At 40.3% G+C, this 21,635-nt stretch overlaps 1 protein-coding gene across 2 annotated transcripts in view; it reads right to left on the bottom strand.

The window, feature by feature from the left end:
• LOC140369558 (thyroid hormone receptor alpha) overlaps window positions 1-21,323 on the bottom strand; it is a 123,786-nt gene extending 102,463 nt beyond the window's left edge. The window contains exon 1 of one of the 2 annotated variants that reach the window (XM_072456931.1): window positions 21,279-21,323. The gene's annotated coding sequence lies outside the window, so the exon portion shown is untranslated. The remainder of the gene's footprint in view (window positions 1-21,278) is intronic. The other variant, XM_072456932.1, reaches the window with a different exon arrangement.
• Window positions 21,324-21,635: the final 312 nt, after the last annotated feature.

Raw genomic sequence — 21,635 nt, forward strand, 5'->3', positions numbered from 1 at the left:
CGAGGGCGTCGTTGTGCGCGGCGGCGGCTATACGTTACGTGATACAAATAGTCAGCTGTCGGCGCCGCAGTCACGGTTGGACATTGCTATAGGGACAACCTGACCTCCGCAGCTTGGGAATTCCCTGGGAAGAACAGGACAACTCTTTCACGCTGAACCAAACAGGATGTCGTGCGTGAAAGGGGAGAAAAAAGCATAAAGCTGCTTTATCTTTATCTGTTGACGTGCTAATGTAATGTGCAGTGATATGCAAACACACAGCATACGTTTGGAATTGGTTTTATGATATGTTTCCTTTATCCGGGTTTGGCACTAGCAAGTACTGTGGCGGAACACACGTAGCAATCATAAAAAAAGATAATACTTGGTAATCGTTACAAGTGCAGGCCCGGGGGGAAAGAGAGAACACACAGAAGGAAATGTATGGAAATATGACTGGAACATTTACCCCTGAGAATGACTGTTCCTTCTGTCTTTTATTGAAGTACAAGTCGATATAGCAATTATCGTGACGAGCCTACGCGTAGATAGTTTGTTGCAGAGGACGATGTGTTGCATGAATAATCACAGCGGTTGTAATGTTCTTGTTGACACTTTTACTAGCGCTACACGATATGAGAGAAGATGTGATGTTCAATAACTTTTTTTTCTGTACTAATGACATCATACTGTACCTTTGACACAAGAAGTTCAGGTAAATAAAAGTGAACGTCTACTTGTGGTCTAATTTTGGTTTATGTTATGTTCTGTTAAAACCTTGACATTTTACTTTTAAAAAACATACATTTCTAGAACTATGGGGGTGTTTCAATGCATGAATTTTCTTGCAAAATTAAGTATAGCTTTAGCCTAGAAGTACTCAAACTGTAGTACACAAGCTTCTACAAGGATACCTCTTCAGTTCTATAGTGTTTACTTAGTCTAGAGTACATTTCATCCACATTTGGGCTCTTCTTTGGTTCATTTTGTTGTTAGAACTACTATGACAACGGTTTAATCCTATTCAAGACCTGGTTCAACCCTAATTTCGACCTGTTAAAGACCAGGCCAAGAGCTCAGAAAGTCAAATATTTTCTTTGACGGTACATTATGTGAATAGTTGAATAGTGTGCGACATATTGCGCTGCCCCAATTCAAATATTTAGATTCGACTGCGACTATTCTTGGAGCCCCTCGCAGGAGTGCCCGAGGACCATCTCGAATGAATGGTGAAGTGTTTGGGGAGATGAAAATGTCTGGCTTTATTCATCAAACAAGCGGTAGAAAATAGATAGACAGGATAACCCAAATTCTAGTAGAGACATCAACATATGACATATTCTGACCCAATAAACTTGACAGTTTTTTGCCGGTTCCTTCCTCGCCGCTCTGACACGTACCCACCCACCTGTCATCTCTTCTCTATGCCAGTCTTTATAAGATAAGATAAAAGCACATTCCTCGCATACTAGACACCGTACACACCCGTTCCTTCGCTCGCTCTTATGCACCACAACTTAGTTAAATGCATCCGGGTGTGTCTCTAAAGACTTTTCGTATAACGTCTTCTTCTGGAGATGATCTACCAAGGCTGGGGTTTTAAGAGGCTTTGTTCTGTGCTACTGGGGGAATAATGGGTCTGGGAACGTCCCGAGGGAAGGCTGGCTCGGAGCAGGGGAGAGAGGGGAAAGAGGGGAGGAAATGAGATCTAAAGGGCTGGAGGTGGGCTAAGTAGCAGGTTAGTTGGCTGGTCAAATGGATGGCAGATGATGAGAAATTATCGTGGTCAACGAGATTAAGAGGGCAAAAGAGACTGTGGTAGCAATGGGATACACAGAGCGAGCAATAAGGCTGTTAAGTATGGAAAATCAGATGCTGTATGTATGTGGGCGTTTATGAATGGATACGTATACCAATGAAATGTCTTTTTATTTATTTATTCTTTCTCCCCTTCTTTCTGACGCCACTCCCTTATTCTCAACTTTTGCTCCTAAAACTTAAGCCTCACCAAGTCTAGCACACTCTTGAGTTTTTTAATTTATTATTATTATTATTATTATTATTATTATTATTATTAATTTATTTAATTCATTTTTGTATTATTATTTTTATTTATTTATTTAATTTGTTTTATTTCCCGTATCATTTGTTTTGCTTTTTGTTTGTTTGTTGTTGTTGGTTTTTTACCCCCTCTTCTGGTGTAATAATTGTTGTTGAGTTTGTGTATGTTTTATGTTCTAATGAAAAATAAAATAGTAAAAAAAAAGGAAAATCAGATGCTAATCAAACTACAACTACTATAACTAGATAATCATTTGAGCAAGTCTCGATACTGAAAAAAAATCACATAAAAAGGACCGCATTTGATCTTGAGCTTTATCAGAACTAGTATAAGACATCGTAACATAAAAAAGTATTTTGTGTTGAAAATGACTATTGAAATCAACATAAAAGTCGAACCTATTCCTTAGTATTTAGATTGAGTTTGAAATGTTGGTATCGTCACAACGCTAGTGAGCAAAGGTGAAGATTTTGAACACAAATATAGCTTTGAAGTCTTCTGGTTCAAGGGCAAATGTGCTATTCATTTTGCAAAAGCACATGTAAACTGTAAAAATAGGTCGAGAAAAATGTGTTTTCAAATCAAAATTCAGTTCACAGCGCACATTTTAAACTTCAGGATTATCAGCAGATAGAAGACTGAAAATAACTGCTGTAAACATTTTGGTGGAGGTGAAGATAAGATATTAAGATTTGTCTTTACCTAGCAATAAGTCCTTTGTCAAGATCATTTCAGGTAACAATTTCAAGTACATCCTTTTATGTTAAGTCTTGTTGACGTCATATTTCAAGGGCACCTTTTCCATTAATCAATCTGGACACGCTGGACTTGAGCCAAATTTACAAACCCTAACGGGGCACCACTTTTTTTGAGAGTACAAAAGTGACGGCCCTAAAGTAGGCTGGAGTCACGGAAAATAGGTCACGGGCTGTTTTAAATGGGCCACAGAAAAGGTGTGCTTCCAAAACAAGGTGGAAAATTCCGACATAAAAAAATGGTCGCAGCTTGAAGCATATGGCAAAGTGGAACGGCACAATCTGGCAACGTGGTGGTGGAGGCGAGAGGTGGAGACTGATGGAAGGCAGGTGAGCGCTATTAGTGGGATTTGGTGGTAGAGCGGCAGTGCCAAGCAGGTGGAAGTTAATGACAGGAAAAGGAAAAGGACTGGGGGAAAAATGACATTCAAGGCCATTTTAATTTCTTTTTCAATTTGTGTCATTTCGCTGATAGGATTTTGCCATGTCAAATATTGTCATTGGTTCATACTAAAGTAAATTACAAAGCGAATGCGAGCTGAATAAAATATTTTAACGTTGTTGTTGCTCTCACTGTATGTATAAAGGCAAATGTTCACAGTGAAGTATGAAGTATGATGTATATATATATATATATATATATATATATATATATATATGTATCAGGAATGTGCTAAAATATTCCTGAAAATCTTGGTTGAGATTTAACTATTGCATAAAATTAACCACAAAAGTGCAGAAATATCACATTACTCCTTTGTTTGGAGGATTAAATTAAACATTTCTGTCTCTGTTTGATGTCATTTTTAATCGTTTTAGTTATTGACGATATACATGATATTCTAAAATATCTCCAAAACAGCATTTGCAATATTATCATAAATAAATCCAAAGTTATTTTATACAGCCTAGTTCATACAAAAGTCAAAGTGCTTATAATCATTGAAACCACAATAGACCAGAAGACAAAAATAAAAGCGTAAATAATCACTTTAATATGTATGTAAAATAGTGAGTATTATATCCTGCATCTACATGCAAGTATCACTAGCAAAAATGTTTAAAAAAAAAAATAAAAAAGACAAATATTTGCCTTTTTTTAAATTAAAGGTGCAGTAAATAACGTTTCTAAGAAGTTCACCACTTGCTTGGCTCTATGTGGATGTAAATGCTTTGCCTGAAATATTTAGTGTGCCATTAAAATGATCTGTCTAGCTGCATTTATTCTATTATCCATGTTTTTATTGCTGGCCAAAATGGAAATGTGAGTTTTCTGTGCCACCCCTGAGACTTCCATTTCACTTTTCGCAGCTTTTATTTCAGTAATAAATCCACACTGAACACACCACACACAGTAGGTCAGGGACATCCACACTAACCAGTTATTGAGTTACTTAACAAGTCCAATCGTGTAACTAAAGAACGGTTTAATGAGAAAGATGTACACCAGCCTAACAGACGTCACCGCCCTCTGTTTATCCCTCCACATATGTTTTTATTGTCTCGTAGCTCGCCGGTTCGCGCACACACATGAACATTAGTCCAAATTTGTGTTGGCGAGCTCTGCCAAATTGAGTGACCCGCTGAGCTCGATGCCGGAGGGTGTAGCTTTACCAGCACTAATGATCCCATCTCTTTCTGTATTAAAACCCAAGAGCTGTCTGTGGCGCCGCCTCCGAAACTGTTCACGCGTGAAAACTCCTGCATAGATCCCCCCCCGACCCCACAGGGAAACGCAAACTGCCAAAGCCCAAAAGCAGAAAGCAGAGGTGGGGAAATAACTGCATAATTTGGGCAAAAATGAACGCTGTAAAACAACGTTGAATGAAAGCCGTGTAGAAATAGAAATGATCGTCATAAATACTTAAAATATATAGACGCAATTCAACTTAATGCATGGTAAATGTATTTTACGGGGACAAGAACAATGATTGTAATATGAATTATCAACCTTGAACAAATTAGCTAGAACATTTTGCATTTAAAGTAATTTTTTATATGTTTCTTTATGGTTAACCAGCTAATGTAAATCCTTCTGTCTGATAGATGTAATTTAACTTAATGCACGGTCATTGTGTTTGATGAGGACAAGAACAAAGACAATCAAGATAAAACTGATAAATAAGACAAAAAATTAAGAAAAAAAATACTAAATAAACCCCTAGTTTGAGACAGAAAACAAAGCCAAGTAGCTGCATACACTGACAATGTTACCGTGCAAGCTAATACAGCCATTAAATTAATTTCCCCCGATGTGGACAGGGTCTTCTCAGATCAGGAAGTGCCAGCAGGCAGAGGGTCCTGGGGGAGAAAGCCTGTCCGCCATTGTTCCAATCGTCAGAGCACAAACTCTCGAAGATCTAATTCAATAAAGGCCCATTTCCCTCTGCTGGGAAGGTGCACTGTTCCTTTCTTCTTTTGTTCTGCTGCTCTCTGTCGCCTTGCGGTGGCTCACGCGCAGTTGGCGCCGTCGTCTCATTACATATTAGGATAATTAGTACTGTTACAGGGTTTAAATTAATACATTGGTGACATGCCTGAGAGGAGATTGAATTAATAGCATGCTTTCAGGAACACTAATAGACCAATATAAATATGAATATATGCTAATTCGATCACAGAGAATCAGTTTGGGGGGGAAAAGGGGACATAAAAACAAAGATATCCTAAATGCTATTGACAAAGAAGCTGTAGCTAGGGCTGTTGTTAATTTTGGAGGAGGTCCGCAGCGGTGCAGTGTGAGGGAAGTCTTTAATTTTTTTTTCAGATGAGATCACTCCCGAAGGAACATCCTCGATTTTTAATGCATTCCCCCGGATCAAGTTAATAAGTAAAAGTCCATCTAAATTGTGCGGTATTTGCCCCCCAGTAGAATTATAAAACGCTAAACAATTCAATAGATTTTCAATATTGCACACAAGGTATTCATAACAAAAGCTACCCAGGTAGATAAAGGAACACATTAACCCACAATGAATGAAACCAAGGTCAAAACCATGTCTCTAATAGTGCTAAACCAATAAAACTATGTAATTAGCGATTTTGGGTACTATCAACAGAAGTCCATGTGCTACAGTCTGAGAACCACTGGCCGAGTCATTGAATCCTCTGTAGCTGGACAGGGGAAGCTGGTGGTTTGTAATGGGTCCGTAGATAATGGTGTCTTTATCCTGCCCTGGTCCATTAGCAGACAATAGAAGTGTACAGGTGGACATTACAGCAGAGGTTACCGTTTGTCCCCTGGGCAACAAAGGGAAACATGAGAATAAAATTAACATTGAATCCCCCCTCGACCATTTCCCTCCTTTTTTACTGTTGCCAGGAAGATTCAAGGATACAAATTGATGAGAGATTTGAGCAAATGATAGAGCATCACCATTGTGCATAAATTTGTGATGGGCTGAATATATTAACAATGGAAACCAGTGTTCTCGCTGCGCTGAGGTTGGAGGATGGCAGTGGGCCGTAGGCGCCGCTCGCAAAAAGTACTTAAAAAATTTGCTCGATATGGAAACCAAATATGATCACAGTCCGCCACTCGGCGTATTTTCCAATGCTTTTACAAAATAAAGCAGCGCTTTTAATGCCGTGCGCCGTAAACGAGCGCCGTAATTTACGCCAGACGACGCTTTTCGCACGATTATCTTAATACCTGGCAGTATCTTTTGGGCATGCGGGGGCCCGCCGGAGCATGGCGGCATCTTTTGGGCATGGCGGGGGCCCGCCGCAGAATGTCAAAACCCCTCAGCGAGAACACTGGGAAACACCTGCAAAAATATAGATCTCAAAAACGTAAATGCATTTTTGAAATACATTGTTTATATTTTAGGTTTTCTGCAAATATTACATTTAAACCTAATAAATAATAATACAATTTAATAATATTAATAATATACAAGGTGAAATTCTTATTCTTAGTCATATGCAGTTTCAATCAATTTTAATACAAAACTCGTTGATATCGGTATTAGATCGAGAACACAATCCTTACCTTAGTAATACTTGGTATCGGATCGAAACTAAAATCCCTGGTATCGCAATATTTTATATATATATATATATATATATATATATAATTTTTTTTTTACAATACTGATTATTTATTCCTTTATTTTTGAGTGTCTAGTGCAGACTTATCATGCTGTTCTCGTCTGCAAAGCCTATCTTAATGCCATCTTTTGTTGCACTCTGGCCATGTTTGGTTTGTGTAAGTGCCCTGGACAGCCGCAGACCTCGAGCCGTGCCTGCATCTGTCCCTCTCTCTCTCTCTCTCTGTTCTCTGGATCCTGCAGCGAGCACGTGTTGCCACAAAAAAACACAACTTCCTGGTTCGCATGCCGGGCCGCGACTGGCTTAAAGCGGCACACACCCCCGACCTGCCTACTTTCAAGAAAAAGGCTTACTGAGGTCGCTGGCGCTGGTCTCCACTTGGACTTTGTACCTTGGCAATTAGAGATTTAATTCGGTGTTATGCAACTGTAGAGCCACCCACACACACACACACTCTCGCGAGCATCTTCAAACAAAACTAGCCCAAAATACACACATTCAAACACATGGCAGCGGGAGTCGGCGCGTTGGGGAGACAAACTACGCCCGCTCTGCTCGGGACGGCTGCCAAGAGTGACTGGCCATGTCACAACACACGAATCCAGCGCCAAAACGAAGCAGCACTTGTCATTTTCAACTAAAGATATCGTTGGGACATTTCTCCACTACACTGCCGGTCTCCAGCACGTACAAACATGGTATTGTTGAATGAGTAAGTAGACAAATGAATTATGAACTAAAATCCGACAACGGTAGACGTTAAAAGATTGTCAAATGGGATGAAACCAGGATTTAAATGCATCATTTTATTGATATTTTACTGAATTTTGAATGAGACTTTTTCATGCCACGTCAACAGGATGAAAAACACTTTAGCCCCATCAGAAACTGGACTATTACGGTTCAGTAATACGATTTTAAAGGTGTGAGGACACATTTCACAGTCAATATTTACGGTTTGGCTTTATAATAAATACAGATCGACTAAGTGTATTGGAAAACAGTTTAAAATGTATATAAGCGTCTTCGTTCCAAGCTTAGGACAGAAAGCAGACCCAAAACAAAAAGGATTTTCCATCCGTAATGTCCAGCCTAAACAAACCATTTAAAACCTGCAGAACAGAGCGCGCGTAAATAAAGACGATAAAACGGGAATGAAATGGAGATGGAATACAGTTTTATACAAAGAGGTGTTTAGTCTTGCACGGTCTGTTTTTGTACTCGCTTCGGCTTCTTCGACCATGTGCCCTCCCTCCTAACCACCCACTTAGCTCCCACCGCCGCACCTGTACCGCGCAGCTGCCCACGTAAATCGAGAATTGAATGGCACGTTATAATAAACTGCGTATGGAAGATATTCAAGAGAAATGCCGTGTAACGATCTAAAATTCAACGACTTTTTCTTCCCTTTCCTGCGGTTCGAGGAGGTGGTCTGGAGGTTAGGTTAATACGGGATAAAATTATACGAAGGAAATGTAAAACTCCACTTTTTGGGGGGGAAGCGTAAACATAGCGGTAGCTGTGGGAACGCTAAAGGGGATTTCCGTCGTTGAACCTTCAGCCGAGTTCTGTCAAGCGTCACGGAACGACAGCGGCCGAGATTGGGAGCAATAAAAAGGAACGAGCCGTATAAAATAAATGATTGTGTCTGAAATCCTTCTATAAAAAAAGCGTATGAATTGGTATTAGATTTATGTCACCGCCGCTGAGTTATAATCCCGGCGGCAAAAGCGATCCAAGTGGGAGGAAGTTTGCTTTTGCTTTTCTGTCTGGGGGACATGATATAGGTGAAAGTTTAAAGCCGTACGGCATCGAGCGGGATTCCGAGTTTCGTTACCAGGTAATGACCCTAATCTTTCCGAGAAGATTCCGATCCAAAAGTGGGAAATAGTATTTTTTTTCTTCGTTTTTTTTCCCCTTGGGGTGTGGGGCAGAGTGGAGTCGACAGTGCAGTGGCGGAGAGAGGAAGCGGAGGATGCCAAGTCCTCATTGATTATGCTAATTAAGCGAGCAGAGACGGCTGGCTTTCTGCAGAGCTAAAAGGAAAAATGAAGGAGAGAGAGAGAGAGAGAGAGAGAGAGAGAGAGAGAGAGAGAGAGAGAGAGAGAGAGAGAGAGAGAGAGAGAGAGAGAGAGAGAGAGAGAGAGAGAGAGAGAGAGAGAGAGAGAGAGAGAGAGAGAGAGAGAGAGAGAGAGAGAGAGAGAGAGATGAGAGAGAGAGAGAGAGAGAGAGAGAGAGAGAGAGAGAGAGAGAGAGAGAGAGAGAGAGAGAGAGAGAGAGAGAGAGGGAGAATTGACCCAAAAAATGAAAGGTGATACAAAGTAGGTTACAGCCATGTCTCTGTCAGATTGACTCAAGTCGGCGGCGGCAACAAGAAATATGCAATGTAAGGAATCCTCGAGCGTCCAAAACCTCCTACGTAATACAACGCGATATTATTTGTTGCTACATTAACAAAACATTTAAATACATACTGAACTACAGGAGTATAAGTCGCACCAGCCAAAAAATGCATCATAGAGAAGAAAAATATATATATAAGTCCCACTGGAGTATGAAATGCGGTTGCAAGGGTGAAAATAACAAATAATATCACATATAAGTCGCTCCGGAGTATAAGTATATAAGTATAAATATATGTATAAGTCGCCACCCGGCCAAAACTATGAAAAAAGGTGCAACTTATAGTCCGGAAAATACGGTATAACTTTGGGTTAAGATTTTAACATCAAACGAAAAGTATGATGACAATAAAGTGTATATAATCAGAGTGCACAAGTTGTTTCTACATAATGTGCACGATAGTACAATTGCGAGTCATTATTAATAGAAGCGATTTACGTCACTAATGCAGTTACGGCTAAAACTGTCGTGTCATTAAAAATGACCGAGTCCCCTGATGATTCACCCGAGTCAAAAATAGCCGCGCGGAGCCGACTGTATAAGAACACGTTTGATTAAATAAACAGAGACCTGTCAGTCACAAGCAGATGCTGGGAATGCACGGTCCCCAGCCAAAACGACCTCAATTATGCAAAACTAATAAAACTTGCATCGACGTTACGTGAAATATTTGCTCGAGTACAGTTCACGTTTTGGTCTGGTCACCGTAAAGGGAGTCGCCCACTGGTCAAAACATCTCATTATAAAAGAGGCGCTGTCGGAGACAACCTTGTTTGGAACAGCCCCTGGGAACACACACATGACTATTGTTTTTTTAATGACCACAACTTCTGCTTCTATTCCTCTTTCGCAACGTTGAAGAAAGCACGATTATTATCTCCACCAAGCGAAGATAAAAACATTCTTACATATAGCAGATTCTGGGTAAGGATTATTGAAAAAATGAATGCTTAATACAAGGAAATAACTTTAACAAATGTGATTTTCTGCCACTGGATTGATTATATGTTACATGATATAGATTTCTAAAGCTCCATCCATCTCTGCCTCTCCATACAGTCCATGTTTGTAGTAGGAGTCATTAGCTGTGATTTGGGGCCCAGCGTTCCAGACGGACATAAATTAACTTTTCATTCAGTCCTCGTTTTTCCCCTTTAAATTATGAGCTGCCATGTTTGGTTCGAGGCCAGGGATAAAGACAATAAGAGAAATGGAGGATTTTGAGAGGGAGATGGGGGGCCCCGCGGTGCCCTGTGTGAAGCCCCTCTCCCGGGCACTGCAGGTCCTCATGAGCGGGTGTGTTATGGTGGTAATTTGCTGATCAAACAGATAGACAAAGGACGAGGCACATGCTCCAGGGTGGTCTTAATAATCCAAGTTATTAAGTATAGGCGGAATATACGTGGTATTTCTGGAGCGTCTGGGCGGCCTCGCTGTGGGTGTTGGTGAATTCCTACGCCACCTCGTCTGCCGTTATGAGTTTGAATGGCAGCAAAATATTAATACATTTAAATTGCAAATGATTAAAATGACTTGCAGAGGTGGGCTGTATTGACTTTACAATGACTAGGAATAAATTTAATCACAAGACGGTAATATTTATTTATTTTGTAAAGATTTGTCTTGCCTGTGAGCTTTATTAGACAGGAAAGGACAGAGTGGAGTGGGGATGAGAGAGAAGGGAGGACATGCAGTAAACTGTCGGAGTCGGGATTCGAACTGACGACACTGCGGCTGGCATATGTGCTGTGCCTTAACCACTCGACCACCGGGCAGCACAAGACAGTAATATTTAAGACTTAAATACTAGAAATTGAGCACACGTTCTAGCAAGATCTGTAGTCTGTATGTAGCATTTCAGGCGACAATTTAATTAACTTTAATATAATTATTACTTTTTAATTGTTATTTTAAACAATAGAATCCTAGAGTAATTACAATTGAACGTTCGAACATTGTTTAATCAGTTTTTCACTGCCGCCCCCCGAGGCAGCTATTGTTGTGATTTTGGGCATTACAAAAATAAATTGAATTGAAACAATTGTTGGCTGCTAAACCCATTATGTTAATTTGCAGTTGGAAAAGGCAGGACAGACTTCTGTTTCTCTGATATGTTTGGCTCAAAACTAAAGCAGTTTTTTTTTTCTTTTGCAAAAACGTCAAGTGAATAATTACGTTTGGAACAATAAAAGGTTCTCACATTTGGAGTGTAAATATTGGCAGGACAATGGCAGGAAAAAGGAAAAGGGAGAGAAAAATGTTACGTCTAGGCTTGATTCCACTTCACGCGTGTGTTATCGGGTGAGAAAACACGCCGGCCAAAGAACGAGGAGCTGTGACTTATATAAAGCAGGCTCCGGCGCATTAACTTAGCCGAGTTCTACCTCCGCCTATATCCCGCAGAGCAGATTAAAGTCCAGCCGACATGTTGCATTTGTCCCTGGGCAGCCACATCCAGCGTCCTCGTAATGACGTTTACGAGCTGATTGATGGGACGATACCCAGACGGCCGTTCTGCCTTCTGCGCCCAAACACAAATGAGCCACACTCCCTTTTCTGACTACTTTGAAGACAATTTCATTACCATAACCCTGCATAGAAAAAAACAGATATAGACAGGTCTTCTCCAGGACAAGGAAAAGTCATCCATTCACACTCGTACATAACACATCAAAAATGGGACTAGAAATCCAGGATTAAACCAGGACAAGCCCATGTAAAATGTATGTTTTTCATTGTATTATCAAGCAAAACAACCACCAGTAATATTAGTGCCGTGCAGTCATTTCTGATCATCATTTATCATCAGCTTTGGTCATAATAACCGAGAGGTCAGCCAATTCTCAGTCAGTAAACACATATTGTGTTGATTAGAGTTCTTTTTTTTGTGATAAATGGTGCTGATTAAAAGTCTGTAATATTTAAGTTCAGGAAATTAAGTTTGACAGCATTTTTATTTGTTTTAGATAAGACGAAATCAAATCAAAACATTTTTATCAATAAATGAAAGACTATTTTTATTTTTATTTTTTTGTCATATAGCCCAGTCCTACCTGTAATCAAAAAAGCAACAGGATGGAAAAGTTTGATGACATAATACATCTTTACACCGTTGAAATTACATATTGCGCATTTAAAACTATTTACGAACCCTCATCAAATCTCATTGCCAGATTTTGTATACGTAAATCAATAATGTGTGACGAGTAAATGTTGATATCATACAAAACACTGCTAATAAACAACATAATAGCTCTCCACAAGTATTTTTACAGACAAAATATTCGATCTTGTCCATGCAGATGCCATTTTAGAGAGTTCCTAATAAGTCTATGGGATTAAAACTGGTGGAGTACAGGGAGATGCTATTACAACCAGTGAATGCAGTCAGTGTGCTGCTGCTGCTGCTGCTGCTGCTGCTGCTGCTGCTTTGAGCACATGGTTGCCAGGGATATGAGGGTCCAGATAAGCTAAGAACATTAGCATTAGCACCACCACTGCGCTCAAATCAATAGCTAAAGAGGGTCCTATTTGTTCAGGCTCATTATGAGGGAAGTGATTTTGATGGCAGCAACATTTCTGTTGATGGCGACGGGCGTCTGACCCTTAAGGGGATTTATGGAAACAGAACCCACACTAATTACTCTCTAAAGTCTGATCAACGACGGCTGGACAGGGATTCGAAGATGAGCGCAGCAGTACTGTCACTGGAAGAAAGGAGTATGATGACATGGCATGTTTACGGAAACTGTTGATCATCATTTATTTATTTCCATACTCAGGATCCTACTTTTAAGAGAAGAGTTGGACCATCGCATACATCCAATGAAATGTATTTATTTATACATTTGTACTATTAGTTGTATTTTGTTATCAGAAAGCGATTCAATGTAGGACACTCCAATATTTCATGCAAGAAAGGGTTAAATTACTCACTTCACTCTCGCAATAGTACGCAGGAACACGGATACTTAGGAAGTAGGGTGAAGTGTATTGCCCAAGGAAGAACTGGAAAGTGTGTGTGGAAACTTAACTAGAATTTTTGTCATAGAATCATCATTTTGCTTTTCATAAAGGTCTTGTACCTGTCTTTCTTTTACAGAACTTCAGAACCTGGTCCAAACGTAGTCCTCACATTTATTAATGCATTTCTAGCGTTGTAATTATTCACCATTACATTTACATTACAAGTCCTTTTTCCAACTCTCTGAGGCCAGTCACGGTAAAGCTCACAGCATGCTAACAGTGTACTTCCTGCTTTGCGGAGAATAAAACGCTCCGTAATTAGATGCAAACGCCTCACTGCAATTACATTTTCACCCAAATACATATTTTAACAATATATCTGTCCAACATGAAGAAAAAAGAAGACTTGGGTACAGCCCCTTTAATACAATTTTGATAACAAGGATTTCCGTTGTCGCTCAACACAAACATATAATACAGAGGTCAACATTAAGCCCTTGAGCTCTGACTGAGAAAAGCAGACGGAAAGCAGATGTGTAGCGGCCCACATCTGTATGGACCAGCGCAGGTAGCGATGTGGCTAGTCCGCAACATAACAGCTCATTAATGCTGACCAGCCCTGAGACTAGAGGGCCAAAACGCTAAAAATAAGCATCTAAAAGCAGAGGGGAGGTTGACATCCACCAAAACAAACCAAAGGGCGCAGAAAAACGAGCAAAGCCTGCCTCCCCGACCGTCGCAAAATAGGGCTTTGCTTGTGTATGACAGCTCCGAATAACCACAGCCAGTCAGAGGCATCAGCGGGAGCACCGGGGTGAGGCGGTCTGCACTATGTACCTTTAACACTAATGTATTCTATCGCCCTTTAAGATCGCGCCTGTCGGACGTAGAGAGGGGGGGGAGGGGGGGATCTTACAGTGCGCCGTCTATCCGAGCCAGGCCGCAAGTGTTTGCCAGGAAACTGTACCCGCTGAGCCGCTGGTAAATACGCTGCTCGTGCTGGTGCTGATGACCAGTGGGAAGAGGGCGAGGGGAGAGTGACGGGGACACCTGGGTGGTACGGGAGGGGAGACAAAGGGGTTAGCGAGGTGCAACTTTGGGGGTGGGGGGGGACGTGACTCGAGAGCGGGATCGGATCTAGACTGAATGAGATCTAGGTTGGAGTAACTGATTGGTGGTAAGTACAGTTCAAGTTATAAAAATGATAAGTATCTCTATCCTGAAGTGCTAAATAGTACACGGGAAGGCCATATGACAAAAGTAGATCATTTAAGATTCAATTCAAGTTTAGTCATATAGCACATTTAAAACTATTTCTGGCCAAAGTGCTTCAGGAAAGTCAATAACCATATACCGTGCAATAAAGTACAAGAAAGGGTGGGTCTTATTGACAAAAATGTATATCTATATGTGTGCGTTGTTGTTTTTTGCATTATTGCGATAACAAAATTCCAAAATATTTTAATTCTGCACTTGGAATGTACTAAAATGTGCCTATAAATATCTTAGTTCAGGTTCACGTCTAGCACAAAACATGAATGAACCAGTAAATTAACCACAAAAGAGCAGAAATATCACTTTATATGCTTGTTTGATGAGGTTTCTGTCTTCTCTGTCTCTTCCCTACAAGGACACAAAACAAAGAAATAGTAGGCAAAAGGGCATAAAATACAATAAGACAAAACAAAATATATCCTGTAACTTGTAAAATGTAGTAGAAATTGTCAATAAAGGCACATTTTTTACCAAATGTAGTCATCCCATTCAATTCAACCAGTGACGTTTCAGTCGGCTTAGAAAGATGCTAACCAGTTTTGTTACGTGTCTATCCAAGTATAGCACAGGCGTATCTAAGTACATCTTACATTCTGATACGGGGCTTTAGGGGAGGTAGAGGTCTTCAAAAGCAGGAAGGAGCCCGCTGAGCTGCTGCCATGGCCAATAGGACCTGCTTCCTGCCTGCCTCGCTCGCCGCGGTCTACTCTGTGCCCGCCGCAACACAAGACTGACGGCTGGACTCTCTGTGCGGTTTCATATTTACTCAAGCTAAGATATAATTTATGTTTACAGAAGACAGATTGTGTATTTTTAGGGAAAACAGTCGATATTTTTCATGTCCAACTTATGCACTCGTGTTTTCTAATGAAATTGAATAACAGTTTAGCAGAAATTGTATTGTTTTGAATGGGATTCCGTGGTTTTGGAGGCCCACACTTTGTTTTTGTCTGACTGTGTGTTTGCTCACTGTATAGAAAGCGGTGAGTACTGGAAATCTGACACTGTAGTTATGTTATGTTGTAATTATAAAAGAACACACCGATTCATCAACAGTTCAGCATTTGCGGTGATCTTTAATAGGCGGAAGCGACACACTGACCGCTAATCCACATAAATCTGGAAGCCCACCCACCTTGCTCGGAGTTTTGCCCATTAATCTAGAAAGAAAAGTTAATTTTGTGTACATTTCTTCATGTTATTTCAATGGATATATTCAAAATGTTGTATTAATCAAAACTACTACAAGATGTTTATCTAAGAAAGACAATGTGGTATATGTATGATTAATTCCAACAAAAAGAGGGACTCGGTGCTGTATTAAGTAAATGTAAAACTTGCAAACGTACCTCATAAAGTGGTAAATAGTCACCTAGATACCACTTCTGATGCTGCTACTAGGGATGTAGGATTTTTTTGATTTTTTTTACATATATCGGTATTGGGTGATATAAAAAAAACTGCTAATATTTGTCCTCAGGTGCATCATTTGTCTTTTTGAATGAACTAAGAAGATCGAAATAGAAGTGCAATTAGGTTAAAATATGTTGTTCACACAATTATGGAACAAACGATTTTATATCCCAAACAAATACATTCTGTAAAATGTTCTATGGATTTTAACATCTATATATCAGCACAATCGGTTATCAGACACAGCAGCGGTATCGGATATCGGATCAATTGCCAATCCTCAGCTGCTGCATATCAAAAGACCAATAACACTAATAACTGTTACATCAATCGTGTATGTTTAAGAACAGGTCGATGTTTCAATATGCAGTAAAAGCATGTAAAGGCTGACATGACTTGGGGCACTTGTAGTCTCGCACAGATCTTGATTGAAATGCAAATAGCACTGCAGGTCTGAATATGCCACAAGTGCTCGACGTAGTCATTCTTTTTAGTGAATGAGCCGCTCACCGTGAGCTGCACTGAACACTTTTACAGCTAGGACCATAAAAGATAAATAAACATTATTCGGTGACCTATCAAATTAAACAGAAATAATAAAACAGTTTGCACAGCGGGGCCAGGAGCACTTTAATTTCAGCACGATCAATAAAATTATCTTATCTTATCTACAAACGCTGAAACAATCCAGCCGACATTGAACACGGCATTGATTTAACAAAGGAATACCACTACACTGAGTTCATATTCTCGCATTATCAAACCTACATGTACGAGTTGAGTAAACATGTCGGTGATTTGATTAAAGGAAATAGAGATAGCTTTTTGTTTTTTTCACTTAATCTAAAAAGTGCGTGTGAGTAGCAGATGTTTGAACCTCCTAGGGGAAACTATACAGTGAGCCCAAAGAAAAACACAAATAAGCTAGTCACTATAGCTTATTATTTTTTTTTTTGCTCATACAAGTTTTCAATGGGCAACGAAACACGCAGCGCTGACAGACAGATTATACATCACGTTACTTTTCCAATTTTAGTCGTGCTGTTGACATGACTGACTTGGAGGCTCCTGCTTGCTTTACTGTCTGTGTGTAATTTAGCGCATACCGCACGGTGTACGGCGCATCTGGGTGCGAGCTACGAACCGCATTCAAAAGAGAAAAGAAAAAAGAAAAAAAGAAAGTGCACGGTACACATCTTGCGCACATGTTTGTGTATATGCTGCGCAGGCTAAAGCTAAGTCAGCAGGGCCTGGGCTATGGGCTGCACCAGGTGAGATTTATGAGGTGTTAGGAATGCTTGCCTGTAGCCCTGTGATGGGATAGGGAGGGGGGGGTGATTGCTCCCCTCTCTCGCTCTCTCTCCCCCTCGCCTGTCCCGACACCCCTCCATGACTCCTGCTTTAAGACATGCGTGCACACTTTTACAGTACACGCACGCACGGCCCTTGACCCTCTAAGTGTGACGGTAATGTCTGCAACACCCCGACTCCCTTGGCAGAGGGAAAAAAAATCGCTTCCTGGGGCAAAACACACCTTCTAAAATATCCCCCTTCTGGTTCCATTGCAAGAAAAAAGCATGTGTTTCTTTTTCCCCTTAGCTAAAGTGTTCATATGTATTGGCGATATGTCTGTGAGTGTTGCTTTATATATTGTTAATCCAGTGTAAGGGCAGCTTGAGGAGAGTTGCAGCCCTCAGGACAAAAGTGTCCCTCCTCTGCTCGGATGGAAATGCCATTGCTTAGCCTGGATTATTCCACAGCATGTCATTATCTTGTATTTATTTTGTATGTTAAAGATGTTCCATGAAATCAAGCATTCTTACTGTGAGTGGGGTCACCTCTTCACAGATCTGACTTGTAACTTGGCGCCTCCTGCTTGTTCGCATGGAGAAAGATAAGTTTAATGTCATAGCCAAAACAATAAAATTTTCATGGAGAGGAGCAGGTTTCGGACCCTCGAGCAGAAAGGTTACATAGTGCAACTTGAACTACTAGTAGTACTGTTACTTCAAAAAAGTATTTTTTTATGGTAATACTCAATACAAGTCAAGTATTAACGAGAAGCATAAATCACTGTGGCATCCCTCAAGAGGAACAAGCGCTTGAGGATTTTTAATTGAACTTCTGTTGCCATAGGTGACATGAGGATGCGCATCTTAGTCACAACTATCACATGACACTCTAAATCTTGTCAAGCTGTCTCCAAGGTTACATGATTCAGCAGTCGCTTGGCACGCTCTCATGTGACGACGGCGGACAGCAATAGTACGTGGCGTTTATGCCTCTCTAAGCTGGTTAGTCCACTGCCTCAAAAGGACAAGGCTAATCTAATAAAAATGCCTCAGTGTTTATATATTAGCTTAAGGACATCACTGCATGCTAACATATTAGCACGCTTGTGTGGTCATGTTAATAGGTTATGCTAAACTATAGTGCCAACGCAGCAATGTGCAATGGTAACGCTGTTAACAAGCTAAAGTACTGACAATATTACTTTCAATTATGGCATTTCCATAGAGTCTAGACCTATTACATAAGTATTAGTTCTACATTATTTGTATTACCGCGCGCAAATGCTGCTGATGTCTATTCTTATTTTCAGGAATGCATTTAGCGTGGTAAAAAACGACACAAACAATGTTTAAAAACTCTAAAATAACTTGAAATCTTTGCATGTTACAAGTCAATTCTTCATACTGTCTCTCTGTCTCTGTGTGCCCATGTGTCAGTCCCATTTTTAATCAGACCATGGAGTAAACATAGAAATAGAAGAGCAATTAGGCTATGTTTACGCTATCATTCCATACATTATTTCACATCCCAGATCAACACAATGGTGCCATGCTTGAAAATATCAAGAGGTTTGTTTGACAGCCGCCGGCTTCTCACTGGTGTATGCTATTCATATACATCCATAAACCGCAGTGCATCCCTCTGGAGTCTTTTCTCCCACATGTGAGCGACACCATTCCCCTTTTCTCTGCTGGGATATCTTCTCCATTAAAGCCTTTCTCAGCAAACATCTGTCCAAACAACTCCAGGGCTCTTCTATCTCTCTGTGCCGAGGACGCTATGAATGATCAGCCTTTGCCTAATGCTGCCGGGACTTAAACGGGGATTAATCCGCAATCATGTGCTTCCCATTTCCTCCAGCTGTGCCGGCAACGGGAAGAACCGGGACTGTGAGAAAAAGAAGAGCGATTTGGAAAGACATAATGAGTCAAAGAACCAGGATAAAATATACAGCTAACACTCACACCAATCAAGTGCGGGATATTTCAACCTGCTTCCTGTGTGCGGTAGGAGTCGTTAGCGAGCGTAGCGTTTGGATCTGGTTTTCAAATAACAGCACACAAAGTCCAATACACATTAAGTAATTATGCCCAAAGACTGCTGTTCCAAGCTGCGCGGCTCCGGTTACAAAGTGATGTAATGGGGTAAGAGAAAGCATGGAGACACAAACAGATGTGGAGGGGATGGTTCTCCATTTGAACGCGATTATCTGAGGAAATGTCCTTTTGCAATTTGTAAAATAATGAAATGGCAAAATGTGTAATTGTTAACTTTTCCAGAATGGTTTTCAACTTCGAAATCCAATCAACCGCCAATTACTTACCAGCTAATGAGTTTAAATGCTAAGTACCAGAGACAGGAGTCATTTACCCAATGTATTAGGGGATTAAGTTGGTTGTTTATGTGCATATGACAGATTCTCGTGTTTTTCTAATTATCGCGTTGTTTGCTGGGATAATCCCTGTGCTAAATATTTATAATTGTTTTATATCAATCAAGATGCAGTTTGTGAAGAAATGTTCAAAAGTAAAAGTTTAAAATTGCAGGAAGTAGAGCTGAGTTCTAACAATCCCTCTGTCTATGTCATCAATACACAACATTCTACACAAAATGTACATGCAATGGACACATTTTTCTTACAGTTTAATAATTCAAAATATTAAAGGTGTTACCAGGTATTATTATTTGTCAAATAATATTTTTATATGAAGTTTTGTTTACAATATGGTAGCTAGGTAACAGTTGTGGAATGACCTCTACCTATGTCACATCTGCTGCTCATGTCCAACCAGGAAGTACAATTACAAACGTCACCGAAAGGGTCAAACTCGAGGAAAATAGAGGACAAATTTTAAACCTAACCATGTCCACACTGCCTGACAGTCATATCATGTAGCATCATCAGATTTTGAGTGGAACGGTCATATATCTGTAAATTGATGATGATGAATGCATGAAATTGTATTTCAAATTATTATATTCTGACACACGATTAAAGAACAATTTCACAGTAATCTGGCCAACACAGATACAAGTATGCCAAATTGCACATTTGTAGGCAGATGTCTCTAGATGTCCTCAACACCAAGATCTTTTTAATAAAAGTCCACTTAAACCCAGTGAGAGAATACAGCTTTGACCAAAACCATACGTTTTTCAAAACATTCAACACACGGCCCTGAAGAATGAATCAATAGACCCACAACAGCAGGATGTGACTGATTACTATCTTTGCAAAGATAGTAAAGCTGCATTTTGTGACCCTACGGCGCAAAATCCCACTTATCCAAAACAACAAAATTATAGAAGCGAACCGCAAATCATCAATGTACTTAGAAATCATAATCATCGGTGTAATCATTCAATCTGCACAGCACTTCTTCATATTCCTGTAATGTGTGTAGTGCAACCTTAGCACACCCATCCAAACGCTCTGTGTTGTTGTTACATTGTGCACAACAGTGGTAATTTGAGATTGCTGATGTCCCTTTTGACTTTGCCGGAGCAGCTGCTATTAATATTAGTGGTCCTCTCCAATATATAAACCTGCACTGATGCTCTCGGCTCGTGGGGGGGGAATCAAAGGTCTTAGGTTCACAACACAGCAGTTAAAGTAATATATATTGTTTCTCTCTCTGTCTTCTTTTGCGGTTTCAGCATTTATCAAAACAAATAGCCATTGCTTTGAGATAACATTTTCTTCCCTACTTTCCAACTTCTTCAGACTATTCTTTCAGTTTAACGTGTACAATGCAACTTTTCTGGAAGGGGTTTCGCTCTACTTCCTTTCTGGTAGGGGGTCCGGCAATTTGTGTTTCTATTGCTCAAAAATACCAAGAAAAACCTGCTTGTCTTCATCAATATGCGTAATGCCTAACTGTGACAGGCATATGCACCAGAAAAGTGACATAATGCGCCTTTAAATGGGCTTCAATGTGGAAGTCAAAGTAAATGCAAATGCGCGGCTTATAGAACAATCAGCTGAGAACATAATGGAAATAAATCCGCTTAGGAACGGCGCACGATGTAGACGGCGAGGGGCGTGAATGCGCAGCGCTCATAATTAGCGCCTTAGCACGTACCTGTCATATTGTATGTGCTTGTTGTGCGGTTAATGATTTCCACTGCATGCACTGCGCTCCGGTGCCAGCCTGCCTCGTCTCCGCCCTGCAAGACAATCAAAGAGAAGATATTGTGAGGGAGCATATGGAAAATAAACAGCATGGGCGGCGATGACAGAAAGGAAGGGGAGGTGTTAATGATTGGTGAGTTTTGGTGTGCGGTGTAACAAGTGCGAGCGGCAAAAAAGGTGTGTCCGTGTATAAGAATAAGCTGTGCAGACCTCAGCCAAGGAACTGCTACTTTATTATGCGCCCAGCCTATAATCACATTTGGAGATTTTCTAGTTCAGGTTTTTCCATTTAAAAATCTGAATTTAT

Source organism: Eucyclogobius newberryi, unplaced genomic scaffold (genome assembly GCF_026437365.1).
Source record: "Eucyclogobius newberryi isolate DKJ021-1_F unplaced genomic scaffold, fEucNew1.0.hap1 SCAF_20, whole genome shotgun sequence".
In the NCBI taxonomy this organism is placed as follows: Eukaryota; Metazoa; Chordata; class Actinopteri; order Gobiiformes; family Gobiidae; genus Eucyclogobius; species Eucyclogobius newberryi.